The following is a 14,462-nucleotide window of genomic DNA, read 5'->3' on the forward strand; positions in this document are numbered from 1 at the left end:
TAGGGGACCTCAATACCCCGCTTACATCAATGGATAGATCATCCAGACAGAAAGAATAGTGGATTTAAATGAAACACCAGGTCAGATGGACTTAATAGATGTATGCAGAAGATTCCATCCCAAAAACAACAGAATACACATTCTTCTCAAGTGCACATAGAACATCCTCAAAAATCGACATGTTGGGAATGTCTATTGGGATATTAGACAAGTTGGGAATGTTGGGAAACAAGGCAAGCCTCAATAAATTTTAGAAGATTGAAATCATATCAAGCATCTTTTCTGACCACAATGCTATGAAATTAGAAATAGACTACAAGAAAAAAGTTGGAAAAGTCACAAATATTTGGAGATTAAACAACATGCTACTGAACAACCATTGGATCAATGAAGAAATCAAAGGAGAAAGTAAAAAATATCTGGAGACAAATGAAAATGAAAATACAACATACCAACTCTTATGGGATGCAGCAAAAGTGGTTCTAAGAGAGAAATTCATAGCCATACAGGTCTACCTGAACTAACAAGAAAAATCTCAAATAAGTAATCTTAAACTGCACCTAACAGAACTAGAAAAGGAAAAACAAACAAAACCCGAAGTCAGCAGAAGGAGATAAATAATAAAAGATACAACAGAAATAAATAAAGTATAGACTAAAGAAAACAGAAAGGATCAATGAAAATAAGAGCTGATTATTTGTGAAGATAAACAAAATTGACAAGCCCTTAGCCAGACTCACTAAGAAAAAAAGAAAGAAGGCTCAAATAAATAAAATTAGACATGAAAGAAGAGAAATTACAAGACACCACAAACATACAAAGGATTATAAGAGAATACTATGGAAAACTATATGCTAACAAATTGGATAACCTAGAAGAAATGGATAAATTCTTAGACTCATAAAGCTTCCCAAAACTAAATCAAGAAGAAATAGAGAAGCTGAGTAGATCAATCACAAGTAAAGAGATTGAAACAGTAATCAAAAACCTCCCAGAAAACAAAAGTTCAGGACCAGATAGCATCTCTGAAGAATTCTACCAAAAACTCAAAAAAGATTTAATACCTGTCTTTCTCAAACTATTACAAAGAATTGAAGAAGACAGAATGCTTCCTAACTCATTCTATGAGATCAACATTACCCTGAAATGTAAACTAGGCAAGGACAACACAGAGAAGGAAAATTACAGGCCAATATCACTGATGAATATAGATGCAAAAATCCTCAACAAAATATTGGCAACCAAATACCGCAGTATATTTAAAGGATCATACACCATGATCAAGTGGGATTTATACCAGGGACACAAGGATGGTCCAACATCTGCAAATCAATCAATGTCATACACCACATTAACAAAATGAGGAATAAGAAGTCACATGATAATCTCATTAGATGCAGAGAAAGCATTTGACAAGATCCAACATCCATTTATGACAAAAACTCTCAATAAAATGAATACAGAAGGAAAGTACCTCAATGTAATAAAGGCCATATATTGCAGACTCACAGGCAACATCATACTTAATGGTGAAAAACTGAAAGCCTCCCTCTGAAAACAGGAACAAGACAAAGGTGCCCACTCTCACCACTCCTATTCAACATAGTACTGGAGGCTTTGGCCAGAGCAATTAAGTAAGAAAAAGAAATAAAACGTATCCAAATTGGAAAGGAAGAAATAAAACTCTTGTTGTTTGTAGTGGACAACATGATTCTATATATAGAAAACCCTAAAGAATCCACCAGAAAGCTATTAGAAATAATCAACAACTGCAGCAAAGTTGCAGGGTACAAAATCAACTTACAAAAGTCAGTTGCATTTCTATACACTAATAATGAACTAGCAGAAAGAGAACTCAAGAAGAGAATCCCATTTACAATAGCAACAAAAAGAAGAAAATATCTAGGAATAAATTTAACCAAAGACATGAAAGACCTATACACTGAAATCTATAAGACATTATTGAAAGACATCGAAGAAGACATAAAGAAATGGAAAGATATTTTTCACTCACAGATTGGAAGAACAAACACAGTTAAAATGTCCACATTACCTAAAGCAATCTACAGATTCATCGCAATCCCACTCAGAATCCCAACGACATTCTTCATGGAAATAGAACAAAGAATTCTAAAATTTATATGGAACAAGAAAAGATCCTGAATCACCAGTGCAATTCTGAGAAAAAAGAACAAAGCTGGAGGCATCAGAATCCCTGACTTCAAAATATACTACAAAGCTCTAGTAATCAAAACAGCATGGTACTGATACAAAAACAGACACACAGATCAATGGAACAGGATTGAAAGCCCAGAAATAAAACTACACATCTATGAACAGCTAATCTTTGACAAAGGAGCCAAGAACCTACAATAGAGAAAGGAAAGTCTCTTCAATAAATGGTGTTGGGGAAACTGGACAGCCATGTGCAAAGGAATGAAAGTAGAGCATTATGTTACACCATACCCAAAAATTAGCTCAAAATGGATTAAAGACTTGAACATAAGACCAAAAACCACAAAACTCCTAGAAGAAAATATAGGCAGTACACTCTTTGACATTGTCTTAGCAGCATCTTTTCAAATACCATGTCTACTCAGGCAAGGGAAACAAAAGAAAAAATAAAAAAAATGGGACTACATGAGACTAAAAAGCTTCTGTAAGGCAAAGAAAACCATGAATAAAATGAAAAGACAACCCACCAACTGGGAGAAAACATTTACAAATCATATATCCGACAAGGGGTTAATCTCCAAACTACATAAAGAACTCATTCATGTCAACAACAAAAAAAACAAACAATCCAATCAAAAAATGGGCAGAGGATATGAACATACATTTTTCCAAAGAAGATATACAGAAGGCCAACAGACACATGAAAAGATGCTCAACGTCACTAATTATTAGGGAAATGCAATTCAAAACTACAATGACATATCAACTTACACCTGTCAGAATGGCTATAATTACCAAGACAAAAAATAACAAATGTTGGAGAGGATGTGGAGAAAAGGCAACCCTCATACACTGCTGTTGGGAATGCAAACTGTTACAGCTACTATGGAAAACAGTACGGAGATTTCTCAAATAATTAAAAATAGAAATGCCTTATGACCCAGCTATCTTACTACTGGGTATTTATCCAAAGAACTTGAAATCAACAATTCAAAGAGACTTATGCATCCTTATGTTCATCACAGCATTATTCACAATAGCCAGGGCATGGAAGCAACCCAAGTGCCCATTGACTGATGAATGGATAAAGAAGATGTGGTATATATATACAATGGAATACTACTCAGCCATAAAAAATGACAAAACCATCCCATTTGCAACAACATGGATGGACCTTGAGGATGTAATGTGAAGTGAAATAAGCCAGACAGAGAAAGGCAATCACTGCGTGATTTCACTCATATGTGGAAGATCAACACGTGGATAAACAGAACAGACTAGTGGTTACCAGAGGGCTCCCAAGGAGGTTGGGGGGGTGAAAGGGGTAAAAGGGCACACATATATGGTGACAGATAAAAATTAGACTATTGGTGGTGAGCATGATTGAGTCTATATAGAAACTGATAAATAATAATGTATACCTGAAATTTACACAGTTATAAATCATTATGATCTCAATAAAATAATTGAAAAAAAAAAAAGAGCTAGCTCTTGTTTCTGTTCCATCTTTATATTTTTACCAGAATTGTGTTTCTCTCAAAAGCAACAATTTGAGGTTGCCTGCTCAATATGACACACAGCCACCAATACTTGGGGAGGAGACCTTTAAGACGGTCTTTTCTCTGATGTGGAATCTTATGGGTTAGGGACCAATGAAAGACCAAGCAGCTGTCTAGGTGTCTCCAAAGCCCATCTGAGTGGATTAAACAGCCAGCCTGTCTCCAATTATCTTTTTCAGCCTCAGGAGGTTGCTCTTGGAATCCCTGAGCCCTTCAAGCACCCCCTATGGGCAATCTTGAGTTACCACAGGGAGTTGAGGAGCAAGAGTAGGAAGATAAAGTCTGGTAGCAGGGGTTAGTAAGGGATGAGGGAGATACATGGTTTGATGTTGGGAAGACTGAAGGATTCAAGGGAGCTGAAGGAAAGATTGGAAATAGTAAAAAGGAGTAAGAGGGAACAGGGGAAGGGAGAAGTCTTAGATGAGCTAGTTTGGGAAGATCTTAAATTTCCCAGAGGCCATGAAGTTGCAAATTATCCTTTGTCAAATTTTTCCATTTGGGGGTTATTGGCCCAAATTAGTACCACAGTAGTGGAACAGTCAGTCAGCAGGGAAGGAGGAAGGAGCCTGCAAGGTGGAGTGAGAATTACCTGTAGGATTAGACTAGGATTTAAATAAACAAAACAGGCCTCACTAAAGAACTGGAAAGATTCCTGCTCAACAGAAGAAAGTCAGGAGGGGTCTTACTCCACAGAAAGAGTCACGCATTTAATCCCCACTCAGTAAGCGCGAAGAAAACATCCTTCCAGGAAAATTCTTGCTTAATCAGAAATGAGCAGGGAGGAGTTTCACTGAACAGAAAGAATCAGAGATCAAATTCTCACTCAAAAACAGCCAAGAACTCTTCCATATAGGAAAATTCTCCCTCACACAGAAAAGAACCAGGTTCTCAATCTGTCTTCTAAAATGAGACTCAAATTTCCTCTAATCTATAATTGCTGCTTATTTTAATGCTTTTGTTGTAATTGCACGCTTCAACAAAACCAATTTGAAATAATATGTTTAGAAGTGAAATGAAAATAAAGGTAGTTTAATGCTAAATGCTAAAAGAAGTGTCTATAGAAATTTTAACTATATCTAAAATATTTTATTATTACAGTGATTAAACTATGATGTAGTTCAACTAACTCTTCTTAAATTTTAGCTAGCATATCCTACATCTGCTTCAAATGTATTAATCACTCAATTGATCATGTAAATTCAGACAAATATTTTAATCTATTAATTATATAATTTAATAGTATCACAAAGAGCAATACATTTTTAAATCAGTAACTTTCAGCCTTTCTTTATCTAGAAACTGAAAAGATGGGAACTGACAACCATTGGAGAACAAGTAAAATTTAAAAATTAACATAATTGATAAATTCTATAAAAATATCTTCACTTTAATAGGATGAATTTTATTTCCTTTTAGATAAAACATATTCATTTAACTTTACATATATACCTAAAATATTATATAAAATTTAGCAATATTTTATTTCTAATATTGACTTTTTCAATAAATGAATCAAAAAATCCTACAATTATTTCAAAATGAATAAATATTTTTAAACAATTCTTTTGAAATCCATATTGCTTCTAATAGTAGGCTAAAATGCTAATAATTTTTTAGCCTTGTTTCATAGCCTAAGACAAAATTTATTTTTTGAGAAATTACTTTTAATATATTAGTGGTATTGGTAATTCTATTTGATTTGTGTTTTTTATTTTTCTCTATGATTGTTAGTGTCTAAATGTTGCTGATAAATAACATAATGAATTCTTAAAAACACTTGAGTATTTTTTCTGATGGCCAACATCCATGCTGCCAGCCACCATAACTGGTATTTCTTCTGATGTACGGTAACTAGAAAAATAAATACATTTCTAATAAATATCACTTAAAGATTTCTTTAATTGAAAAACTCTATTGAGTCACTGCCATAAATGCTAGAATCATCTTTTTCTCCACAACTTTTCCTTTCTTAGGAAGATTACAGATGCAAGTAGTCAATCTTCATTATCACGCAGTGTGATTGCATCTACTTATAATGAAAATTTGCTTCGCTGCAGTTCATTACACAGCTGATTTTCAACATTTTCACTATTCCATTGATTCTTCGTGAAACCATATCATTGTTCAATGGAATAGAATGAATTATTTCATTTAGATTTCCTTCCATCACCATGCTACTAATGTATTGTGCAGCAAGTAAGATTAATTATTCTCTAATACGTGATTTACAACTTTTTCTTATCATTCATCTTATTCAACAAAAAATAGCACAATAAATGAGAGCACTATCATGATTAGAAGACTTTTAAATCAGAGTAGAGAGAATAACATTGCTTCAATATTTCTAACAAATATGGGAAATAATAAATATACATATAATATTATATTAGCATGTTTATTTGTAAAGTGTCCATTTAATTTCATGGATTCATTGTAATAGTAGCAAAGAATACATGTTAGCAGAGTAGGGCATTAGTACCTTCAATTGCGTTTGGAGCTTTAAAACTACATTCTAAGCCCTTAAATGAAAATTTTTGCCACTTCTACTTATGCTCCTCAAACTTTTACTTTGTAACAAGATATAAAAATGAAATATATAATAGACTCAGTGTGAATGCTACAAGGCTTCGGCTACAAATACATATGAAATACAATTGTGCTATATTGGGTATTTAAATACTATCAGTGATTTTACCAAAGATAATGTTATTTTTGCAAAATGGGAGGTGATCCTTAGCAAACTTTTTAGAAAACCAAAATAAATTCTTCCCTCAAATTTAATGATAGATGTATTTATGCAAATCACAGGGCATGTTAAAACCAGGTATTACAAAATAAAACTTTTACATTTGTATATAAGATAGCTTTAGGTTCTAGTCAGAGATAATTTTTACATTCATGATTATCAAGTAGGTCATCTGAATGTCATGTTGGAAGTAAATTCGCTGTTGGGCATGACTGTCCCTTACTTTGTAGGATGTTTAGCATCCCTGAAATCACTATATGCCAATAATTCCATCTGATCGTTTTGTCCACCAGGCTTCATTAGTGGGCAACACCATTTCTATTGAGAAACAATTTCTTATATGATAAATGTTGTACCTTGGATGATTGCTAACATAACCCGTCTACTCCAGTAACTCTCACAAATTATTTTACTAATAGTAAAATACTATGGTGACAAGGAAGATTTAAAGTGCTTTCCACATATTCGTGTTCCACATATTCCACCCTGCTCACACTAACATTTAACAAACTTCATTCTCATTTGGATTACCTTAATATTTTTTCAGAAAATAACTCAACTATTTGCACCCAGTTCTGCAGACGTGTATCTTCTTCCTTGCTACCTTCTTTGTATGTATGTTTTCTCCAGAACTCTACTTACCAGTAATTATTTTAAAATGTAATACATATGTGTGTATACACACACACACACACCCCCCCAGAGCGAGCTATGAAAAAGTAGAAAGATACCAAGCACGCACACACATACACACACAGTAAGGCTTTTTATTTTTCTCCCAGATAATCGCTGCTTTATTAATTAAAATTTTTAGCAGCCTTATTAATATATATTTCACATATAATAAGCTGCATGTATTTAAAGTGTACAGTTTGGTAAGTTTTGATTTGTGTGTACACCCACAAAATTACAACCACAATCAAGATAATGAATTTATTAACCCCCAAAATATCCTCATGCCCCTTTGTAATTTCTTCCTCCAGCCCCCATCACTACGCATTTTCTTAAATTTTATATGAATTAAATAATTCAATATGTACCCTTTTATGTCTGGCTTCTTTCATTTTGAAGCTCTGCTATTAGATATTTAAATGTTTAGTCTTTTAGATCTGTGGGTTTATAGTTTTCATCAAATTTAGAAATTTTTTTAACATTATTTCTTCAAGTATTTTTCCATTCTACTGCCTTTAGTTTTCTTTACCGACTCTCATAAAAACTAGGTCACTTGACGTTGTCCCACAAATCGCCAATGCTCTGCTCAGTTTTGTTAATTGATTCTCTTGCTATGTCTTTAAGTTTTACCAGTATTTTTTTTGCAATATCTAATCCAATGTCAATCTCACCCATTATAATTTTCATCGGAGACATCACAGTTTTCATTTCTAATACTTAAACCTAGGTCTTTAAAAAATATCATCTATATCTATACTTAGCATTTTTTTTTTTTGTGAGGAAGATCAGCTCTGAGCTAACATCCATGCCAATCCTCCTCTTTTTGCTGAGGAAGACCGGCCCTGAGCTAACATCTATTACCACTCCTCCTCCTTTTTTCCCTTTTTCTCCCCAAAGCCCTAGTAGATAATTGTATGTCATAGTTGCACATCCTTCTAGTTGCTGTATGTGGGACGCCACCACAACATGGCTGGACAAGCGGTGCGTCAGTGCACGCCCGGTATCCGAACTGGGATCCGAACCGGGCCGCCAGTAGTGGAGTGCACGCACTTAACCACTAAGCCACAGGGCTGGCCCCAAACACAGACAGCTGTTTTGTTTTTTTTTGTGAGGAAGATCGGCCCTGAGCTAACATCTGCCAATCCTCCTCTTTTTGCTGAGGAACACTGACCCTGGACTAACATCCATGCCCATCTTCCTCCACTCTATATGGGACGCTGACACAGCATGGCTTGACAAGCAGTGCGTCAGTGCACGCCCGGGATCTGAACCTCAGTGAATCTTAGTTTCCTTTTTCATTAATCTGTGCAAAAAGAATACTATATTCATAGGTTTGAAAGATATAATGTATAAATAACTTACTTAAAACAATCCTTGGAACATAGTAAACCTTGATTAAATCAGAGTTTGTGTTATTATCATCATAATTGTTATTATTATTATTACTATTATTAAAATAGTATTAGATTGATATGGCAACTTTCAGCTTTTGGAGATCTACACAAGTGTGTAATATTGGCATCCGTAAGCTGTCACTTGCTGATGCCTTTTCTTATAGATCTACTTTTCTGTCTTAGTAGTAAGTTTAAGAACAGTTCAAATTGAATATAATATCCCTGAGACATTATAAAATTTCAACTTGGGCTGGAGTTACTGAGAAAGGCTACATCATTGTCAACTGATGTGGAAAATTTGAACTGGTGAGGTCTATTCTTTCAGGTGGAGAGACTTTCTTACACTGAAGTAGATGCACATGAACTGTGAGTGATACCTAGAGACAGATGCAGGTGACAAAACGTGTTGTATAACTAAGGCCTTACACCTGGACAGAAACAAAATGGATAATGAGAAGGAATAAATAAACTTTCCTGTCTTTTCGGGACCCTGAAAAGAGTATTAGAGGAGCTCCACTCTTTTTTCCATGTGTTTATGTCAAAATGTTGAAATTTAATGTTGCTCAGATGCTCAAAGCTTGTTATACTATTTCACATTCCACCCACAAACACAAATCTTGTTCAGAAAAGATTTTCACTTATCAATATGCATGGAGGTCATGACAATTCCTTCCTATTGAGATGATATGGCAGGTTCCAAGGAGCCTTTATTAGCCTTGTCTTATTATCCTCAAGAAAAATACAAATTGTTTGGCGGAGAATAGGGAAACCAACTTAGAAGAATCAGAGTGGAATATATGACTGAACTTGGTAGTTTAAATTCTACTAAATTACCAGTAATTCTAAAGAAACAGATTTACTGAGATTCAGATATTCTGGTTCTGAATCTCTCTTGTAACAAACGATGTCTTTTTATTTTGACTAATACTCAGGAAAGGTTCAGGTTTCTCCAGGGAAAGTGAAGATAGGATCATCTATTTCCATTAGTAACATATGGGAGCGTAGTAAGATAGAGCAGATCAATTAATCTTTTTCAACTTAACATCTAATACAGCTTATTTCACCTTTGATTTAGCTAAAAAGCTTAGAACAAATTAGCCTTGCCGTGATTCAGTCTTCTCTTTTAATAAAAAACATAGCCAAGGCAATTTAAATGTTATGAATTTGTAATTAATTCTATAAATTTAAAATGTAATAACAATCAACATTGCTCATTTTCTTGATGATGACTAACACTTAATTGAAAATCAAATCAAAATTGGAGCGTTTCTGTCATTTGCATTATTACACATATTTTAGAAATGTATTATTTAGACAAGTAGCAGAGTAGGTTGTTGTTGGTGATGGGGCTTCTTTACTTATCTGAACTAATATTTTGAAAACATAAACATCTAAAGAAGAATTTATGTCCGAAAGGAGACTAAGAGATTCTGAACTGCAAATTATTTTGATTTCAGAATAATTTTTCCTTTTTCCTCAAGATTAAAAATACATATTTTTCCAATATTTACAAATTATTGTTGTCACTCTGAAGTTGGCAAAAATGTCTAAGCAGTGCCTTTTACTGAAAGTAATAAAACAAACAAAAATCCTTTAGGACTCTTTCCACACTTTAATTATAGAAATGCATAAGGACACTTGTCACGGCTTCAGTGTTGAACAGCTCTTGGGGAAATAAGTCACATTCAAAACCACAGTGGGGCCCCTTTTTTTAAAACATTACCTGGAATATCTGGTTTTGTCATAGGAAAAGAGATATTAAAATTGTTTGGAATGAGTGACCCTACACCACGCAAGTATGTTTAAGCATAAACTAAGTTGTGAAGCACAGCTTGCTTCTCGATCTACTAGCAAAAGAACTTGGTTGAATTTCCTACTTGTGGTCTAAGCAAGAGTGTTGCCCCCTGATGGAAGATAAAGGTGCCCAGGTGGGACTGGTGAGTAGATCACAGTCACCAGGCTCAACCTCTCGCACACCCACACGTGCCACTGTTCTTCCTGCTTTGCTTCCCAATTACATTTCATTTTGTAAACACAAAAAGTTGTTTCAATCAGTGGGCCAGAAGAGAGAGATGAGAGTTTTTCTCTATACTTTTGCTTCAAATATCATTTTATGACTCTTTCCTCTAAGTGAAGAAAGATAATGTGTTCATTTCCTTTTCTTCTATCAATAATGCTAATACCAGGTCAGGGGATTTAATGACATTTCTTTCCCTAAGAGTCCAAGTGTCACAAAGTAAGTTAAACAATAGAAGAAAGAAGAAGAAAGGGAAATATTTTCTCATGTTTTCTCCTTCCATTTCTATTTTGAGAGTCTTTTTTTTTTTTTTTTAATTTTTTGTTTATTGCAGTAACATTGGTTTTTAACATTGTAAAAATTTCAGATGTACATCATTGTACCTCTATTTCTGCATGGACTACATCATGTTCACCACCAAAATACCAATTACAACCCATCACCACACACATGTACCGAATTATCCCTTTCACCCTCCTCCCTCCCCCCCTCCCCTCCGGCAACCACCAATCCAATCTCTGTCCCTATGTGTTTGTTTATTGTTGTTATTATCTACTACTTAATGAAGGAAATCATACGGTATTTGACCCTCTCCCTCTGACTTACTTCACTTTGCATTATACCCTCAATGTCCATCCATGTTGTCACAAATGGCTGGATTTCGTCGTTTCTTATGGCTGAGTAGTATTCCATTGTGTATATATACCACAGTTTCTTTATCCATTTGTCCCTTGATGGGCACTTAGGTTGCCTCCAAGTCTTGGCTATCGTGAACAACGCTGCAATGAACACAGGGGTGCATGTACCTTTGCAAATTGGTGTTTTCAAGTTCTTTGGATAAATACCCAACATTGGAATGGCTGGATCATATGGTAGTTCTATCGTTGATTTTTTGAGGAATCTCCATACTGTTTTCCATAGTGGCTGCACCAGTTTGCACTCCCACCAGCAGTGTACGAGAGTTCCCTTCTCTCCACAACCTCTCCAACACATGCTGTTTCCTGTCTTGTTAATTATAGCCATTCTGACGGGTGTGAGGTGATATCTCATTGTAGTTTTGATTTGCATTTCCCTGATAGTTAGTGATTTTGAACATCTTTTCATGTGTCTGTTGGCCATCTGTATATCTTCTTTGGAGAAATGTCAGTTCAGGTCTTTTGCCCATTTTTTAATTGGGTTGGTAGTTTTTTTGTTGTTGAGATGCATGAGTTCTTTATATATTTTGGAGATTAAGCCCTTATCAGATGTATGGTTTGCAAATATCTTCTCCCAATTGTTAGGTTGTCTTTTTGTTTTGTTGATGGTTTCCTTTGCTGTGCAGAAGCTTTTTAGCTTGATGTAGTCCCATTTGTTTATTTTTTCTATTGTTTCTCTTGCCCGGTCAGATGTGGTGTTTGAAAAGATGTTGCTAAGACCGATGTCGAAGAGCGTACTGCCTATGTTTTCTTCTAGAACTTTCACAGTTTCAGGTCTTACATTCAAGTCTTTAATCCATTTGGAGTTAATTTTTGTGTATGGTGTAAGGTAAGGGTCTACTTTCATTTTTTTGCATACAGCTATCCAGTTTTCCCAACACCATTTGTTGAAGAGACTTTCTTTTCCCCATTGTATGTTCTTGGCTCCTTTGTCAAAGATTAGCTGTCCATAGATGTGTGGGTTTATTTCTGGGCTTTCGATTCTATTCCATTGACCTGTGTGTCTGTTTTTGTGCCAGTACCATGCTGTTTTGGTTACTATAGCTTTGTAGTATATTTTGAAATCAGGGAGTGTGATACCTCCAGCTTTGTTCTTTTTTCTCAGGATTCCTTTAGCTATTCGGGGTCTGTTGTTGTTCCATATAAATTTTAGGATTCTTTGTTCTATTTCTGTGAAAAATGTTGTTGGAACTTTCATAGGGATTGCATTGAATCTATAGATGGCTTTAGGAAGTATGGACATCTTAACTATGTTAATTCTTCCAATCCAAGAGCACGGAATATCTTTCCATTTCTTTGTGTCTTCTTCAATTTCTTTCAGAAATGTTTTATAGTTTTCGGTGTACAGATCTTTCACCTCTTTGGTTAAGTTTATTCCTAGGTATTTTATTCTTTTTGTTGCAATTGTAAATGGGATGGTATTCTTAATTTCTCTTTCTGCTACTTCGTTGTTAGTGTACAGAAATGCAACTGATTTTTGTATGTTGATTTTGTATCCTGCAACTTTACCATATTCGTTTATTACTTCTAAAAGTTTTCTGGTGGATTCTTTAGGGTTTTCTATATATAAAATCATGTCATCTGCAAATAGTGACAGTTTCACTTCTTCCTTTCCAATTTGGATCCCTTTTATTTCTTTCTCTTGCCTGATTGCTCTGGCTAGGACTTCCAATACTATGTTAAATAGGAGTGGTGACAGTGGGCATCCTTGTCTGGTTCCTGTTCTTAGAGGGATAGCTTTCAGTTTTTCACCATTGAGGATGATATTAGCTGTGGGTTTCTCATATATGGTCTTTATTATGTTGAGGTACTTTCCTTCTATACCCATTTTATTCAGAGTTTTTATCATAAATGGATGCTGGATCTTGTCAAATGCTTTCTCTGCATCTATTGAGATGATCATGTGATTTTTGTTCTTCATTTTATTAATGTGGTGTATTACGTTGATTGATTTGCGAATGTTAAACCATCCCTGCATCCCTGGAATAAATCCCACTTGATCATGGTGTATAATCTTTTTAACGTATTGTTGTATGCGATTTGCTAGTATTTTGTTGAGGATTTTCGCATCGATATTCATCAGTGATATTGGCCTGTAATTTTCTTTTTTTGTGTTGTCCTTGTCTGGTTTTGGTATCAGGGTAATGTCAGCTTCGTAGAATGAGTTAGGGAGCTTCCCCCCCTCCTCAATTTTTTGGAAGAGTTTGAGAAGGATAGGTATTAAGTCTTCTTTGAATGTTTGGTAGAATTCACCAGGGAAGCCGTCTGGTCCTGGACTTTTATTTTTGGGGAGGTTTTTAATTACTGTTTCGATCTCCTTACTGGTGATTGGTCTATTCAAATTCTCTACTTCTTCTTGATCCAGTTTTGGAAGGTTGTATGATTCTAAGAATTTATCCATTTCTTCCAGATTGTCGAATTGGTTGGCATATAGCTTTTCATAGTATTCTCTTATACTCTTTTGTATTTCTGAGGTGTCTGTTGTAACTTCCCCTCGTTCATTTCTGATTTTACTTATTTGTGCCTTCTCTCTTTTTTTCTTGGTGAGTCTAGCTAAAGGTTTGTCTATTTTGTTGATCTTTTCAAAGAACCAGCTCTTGGTTTTATTAATTTTTTCTATTGTTTTTTTGGTCTCTATTTCATTTATTTCTGCTCTGATTTTTATTATTTCCCTTCTTCTACTGATTTTGGGCTTGGTTTGTTCTTCTTTTTCCAGTTCCTTTAGGTGCATTGTTAGATTGTTTATTTGAGATTTTTCTTGTTTGTTGAGATAGGCCTGTATTGCTATAAGCTTCCCTCTTAGAACCGCTTTTGCTGTATCCCATAAATTCTGGCATGTCGTATTTTCATTTTCATTTGTCTCCAGGTATTTTTTGATTTCTTCTTTGATTTCTTTGTTAACCCAGTCGTTGTTCAGTAGCATTTTGTTTAATCTCCATGTATTTGTGGCTTTTCTGATTTTCTTCCTATAGTTGATTTCTAGTTTCATACCGTTGTGGTCAGAAAAGATGCTTGGTATTATTTCAATCTTCTTAAATTTATGGAGACTTGTTTTGTGGCCTAATATGTGATCAATCCTGGAGAATGTTCCATGTGCATTTGAAAAGAACGTGTATTCTTCGGTTTTTGGATGGAATGCTCTGTATATATCTACTAGGTCCATCTGTTCTAGTGTGTCGTTTAAGGCCAATGTTTCCTTATTGA

This window comes from Diceros bicornis, chromosome 11 (assembly GCF_020826845.1).
Source record: "Diceros bicornis minor isolate mBicDic1 chromosome 11, mDicBic1.mat.cur, whole genome shotgun sequence".
NCBI classification, from domain to species: Eukaryota; Metazoa; Chordata; class Mammalia; order Perissodactyla; family Rhinocerotidae; genus Diceros; species Diceros bicornis.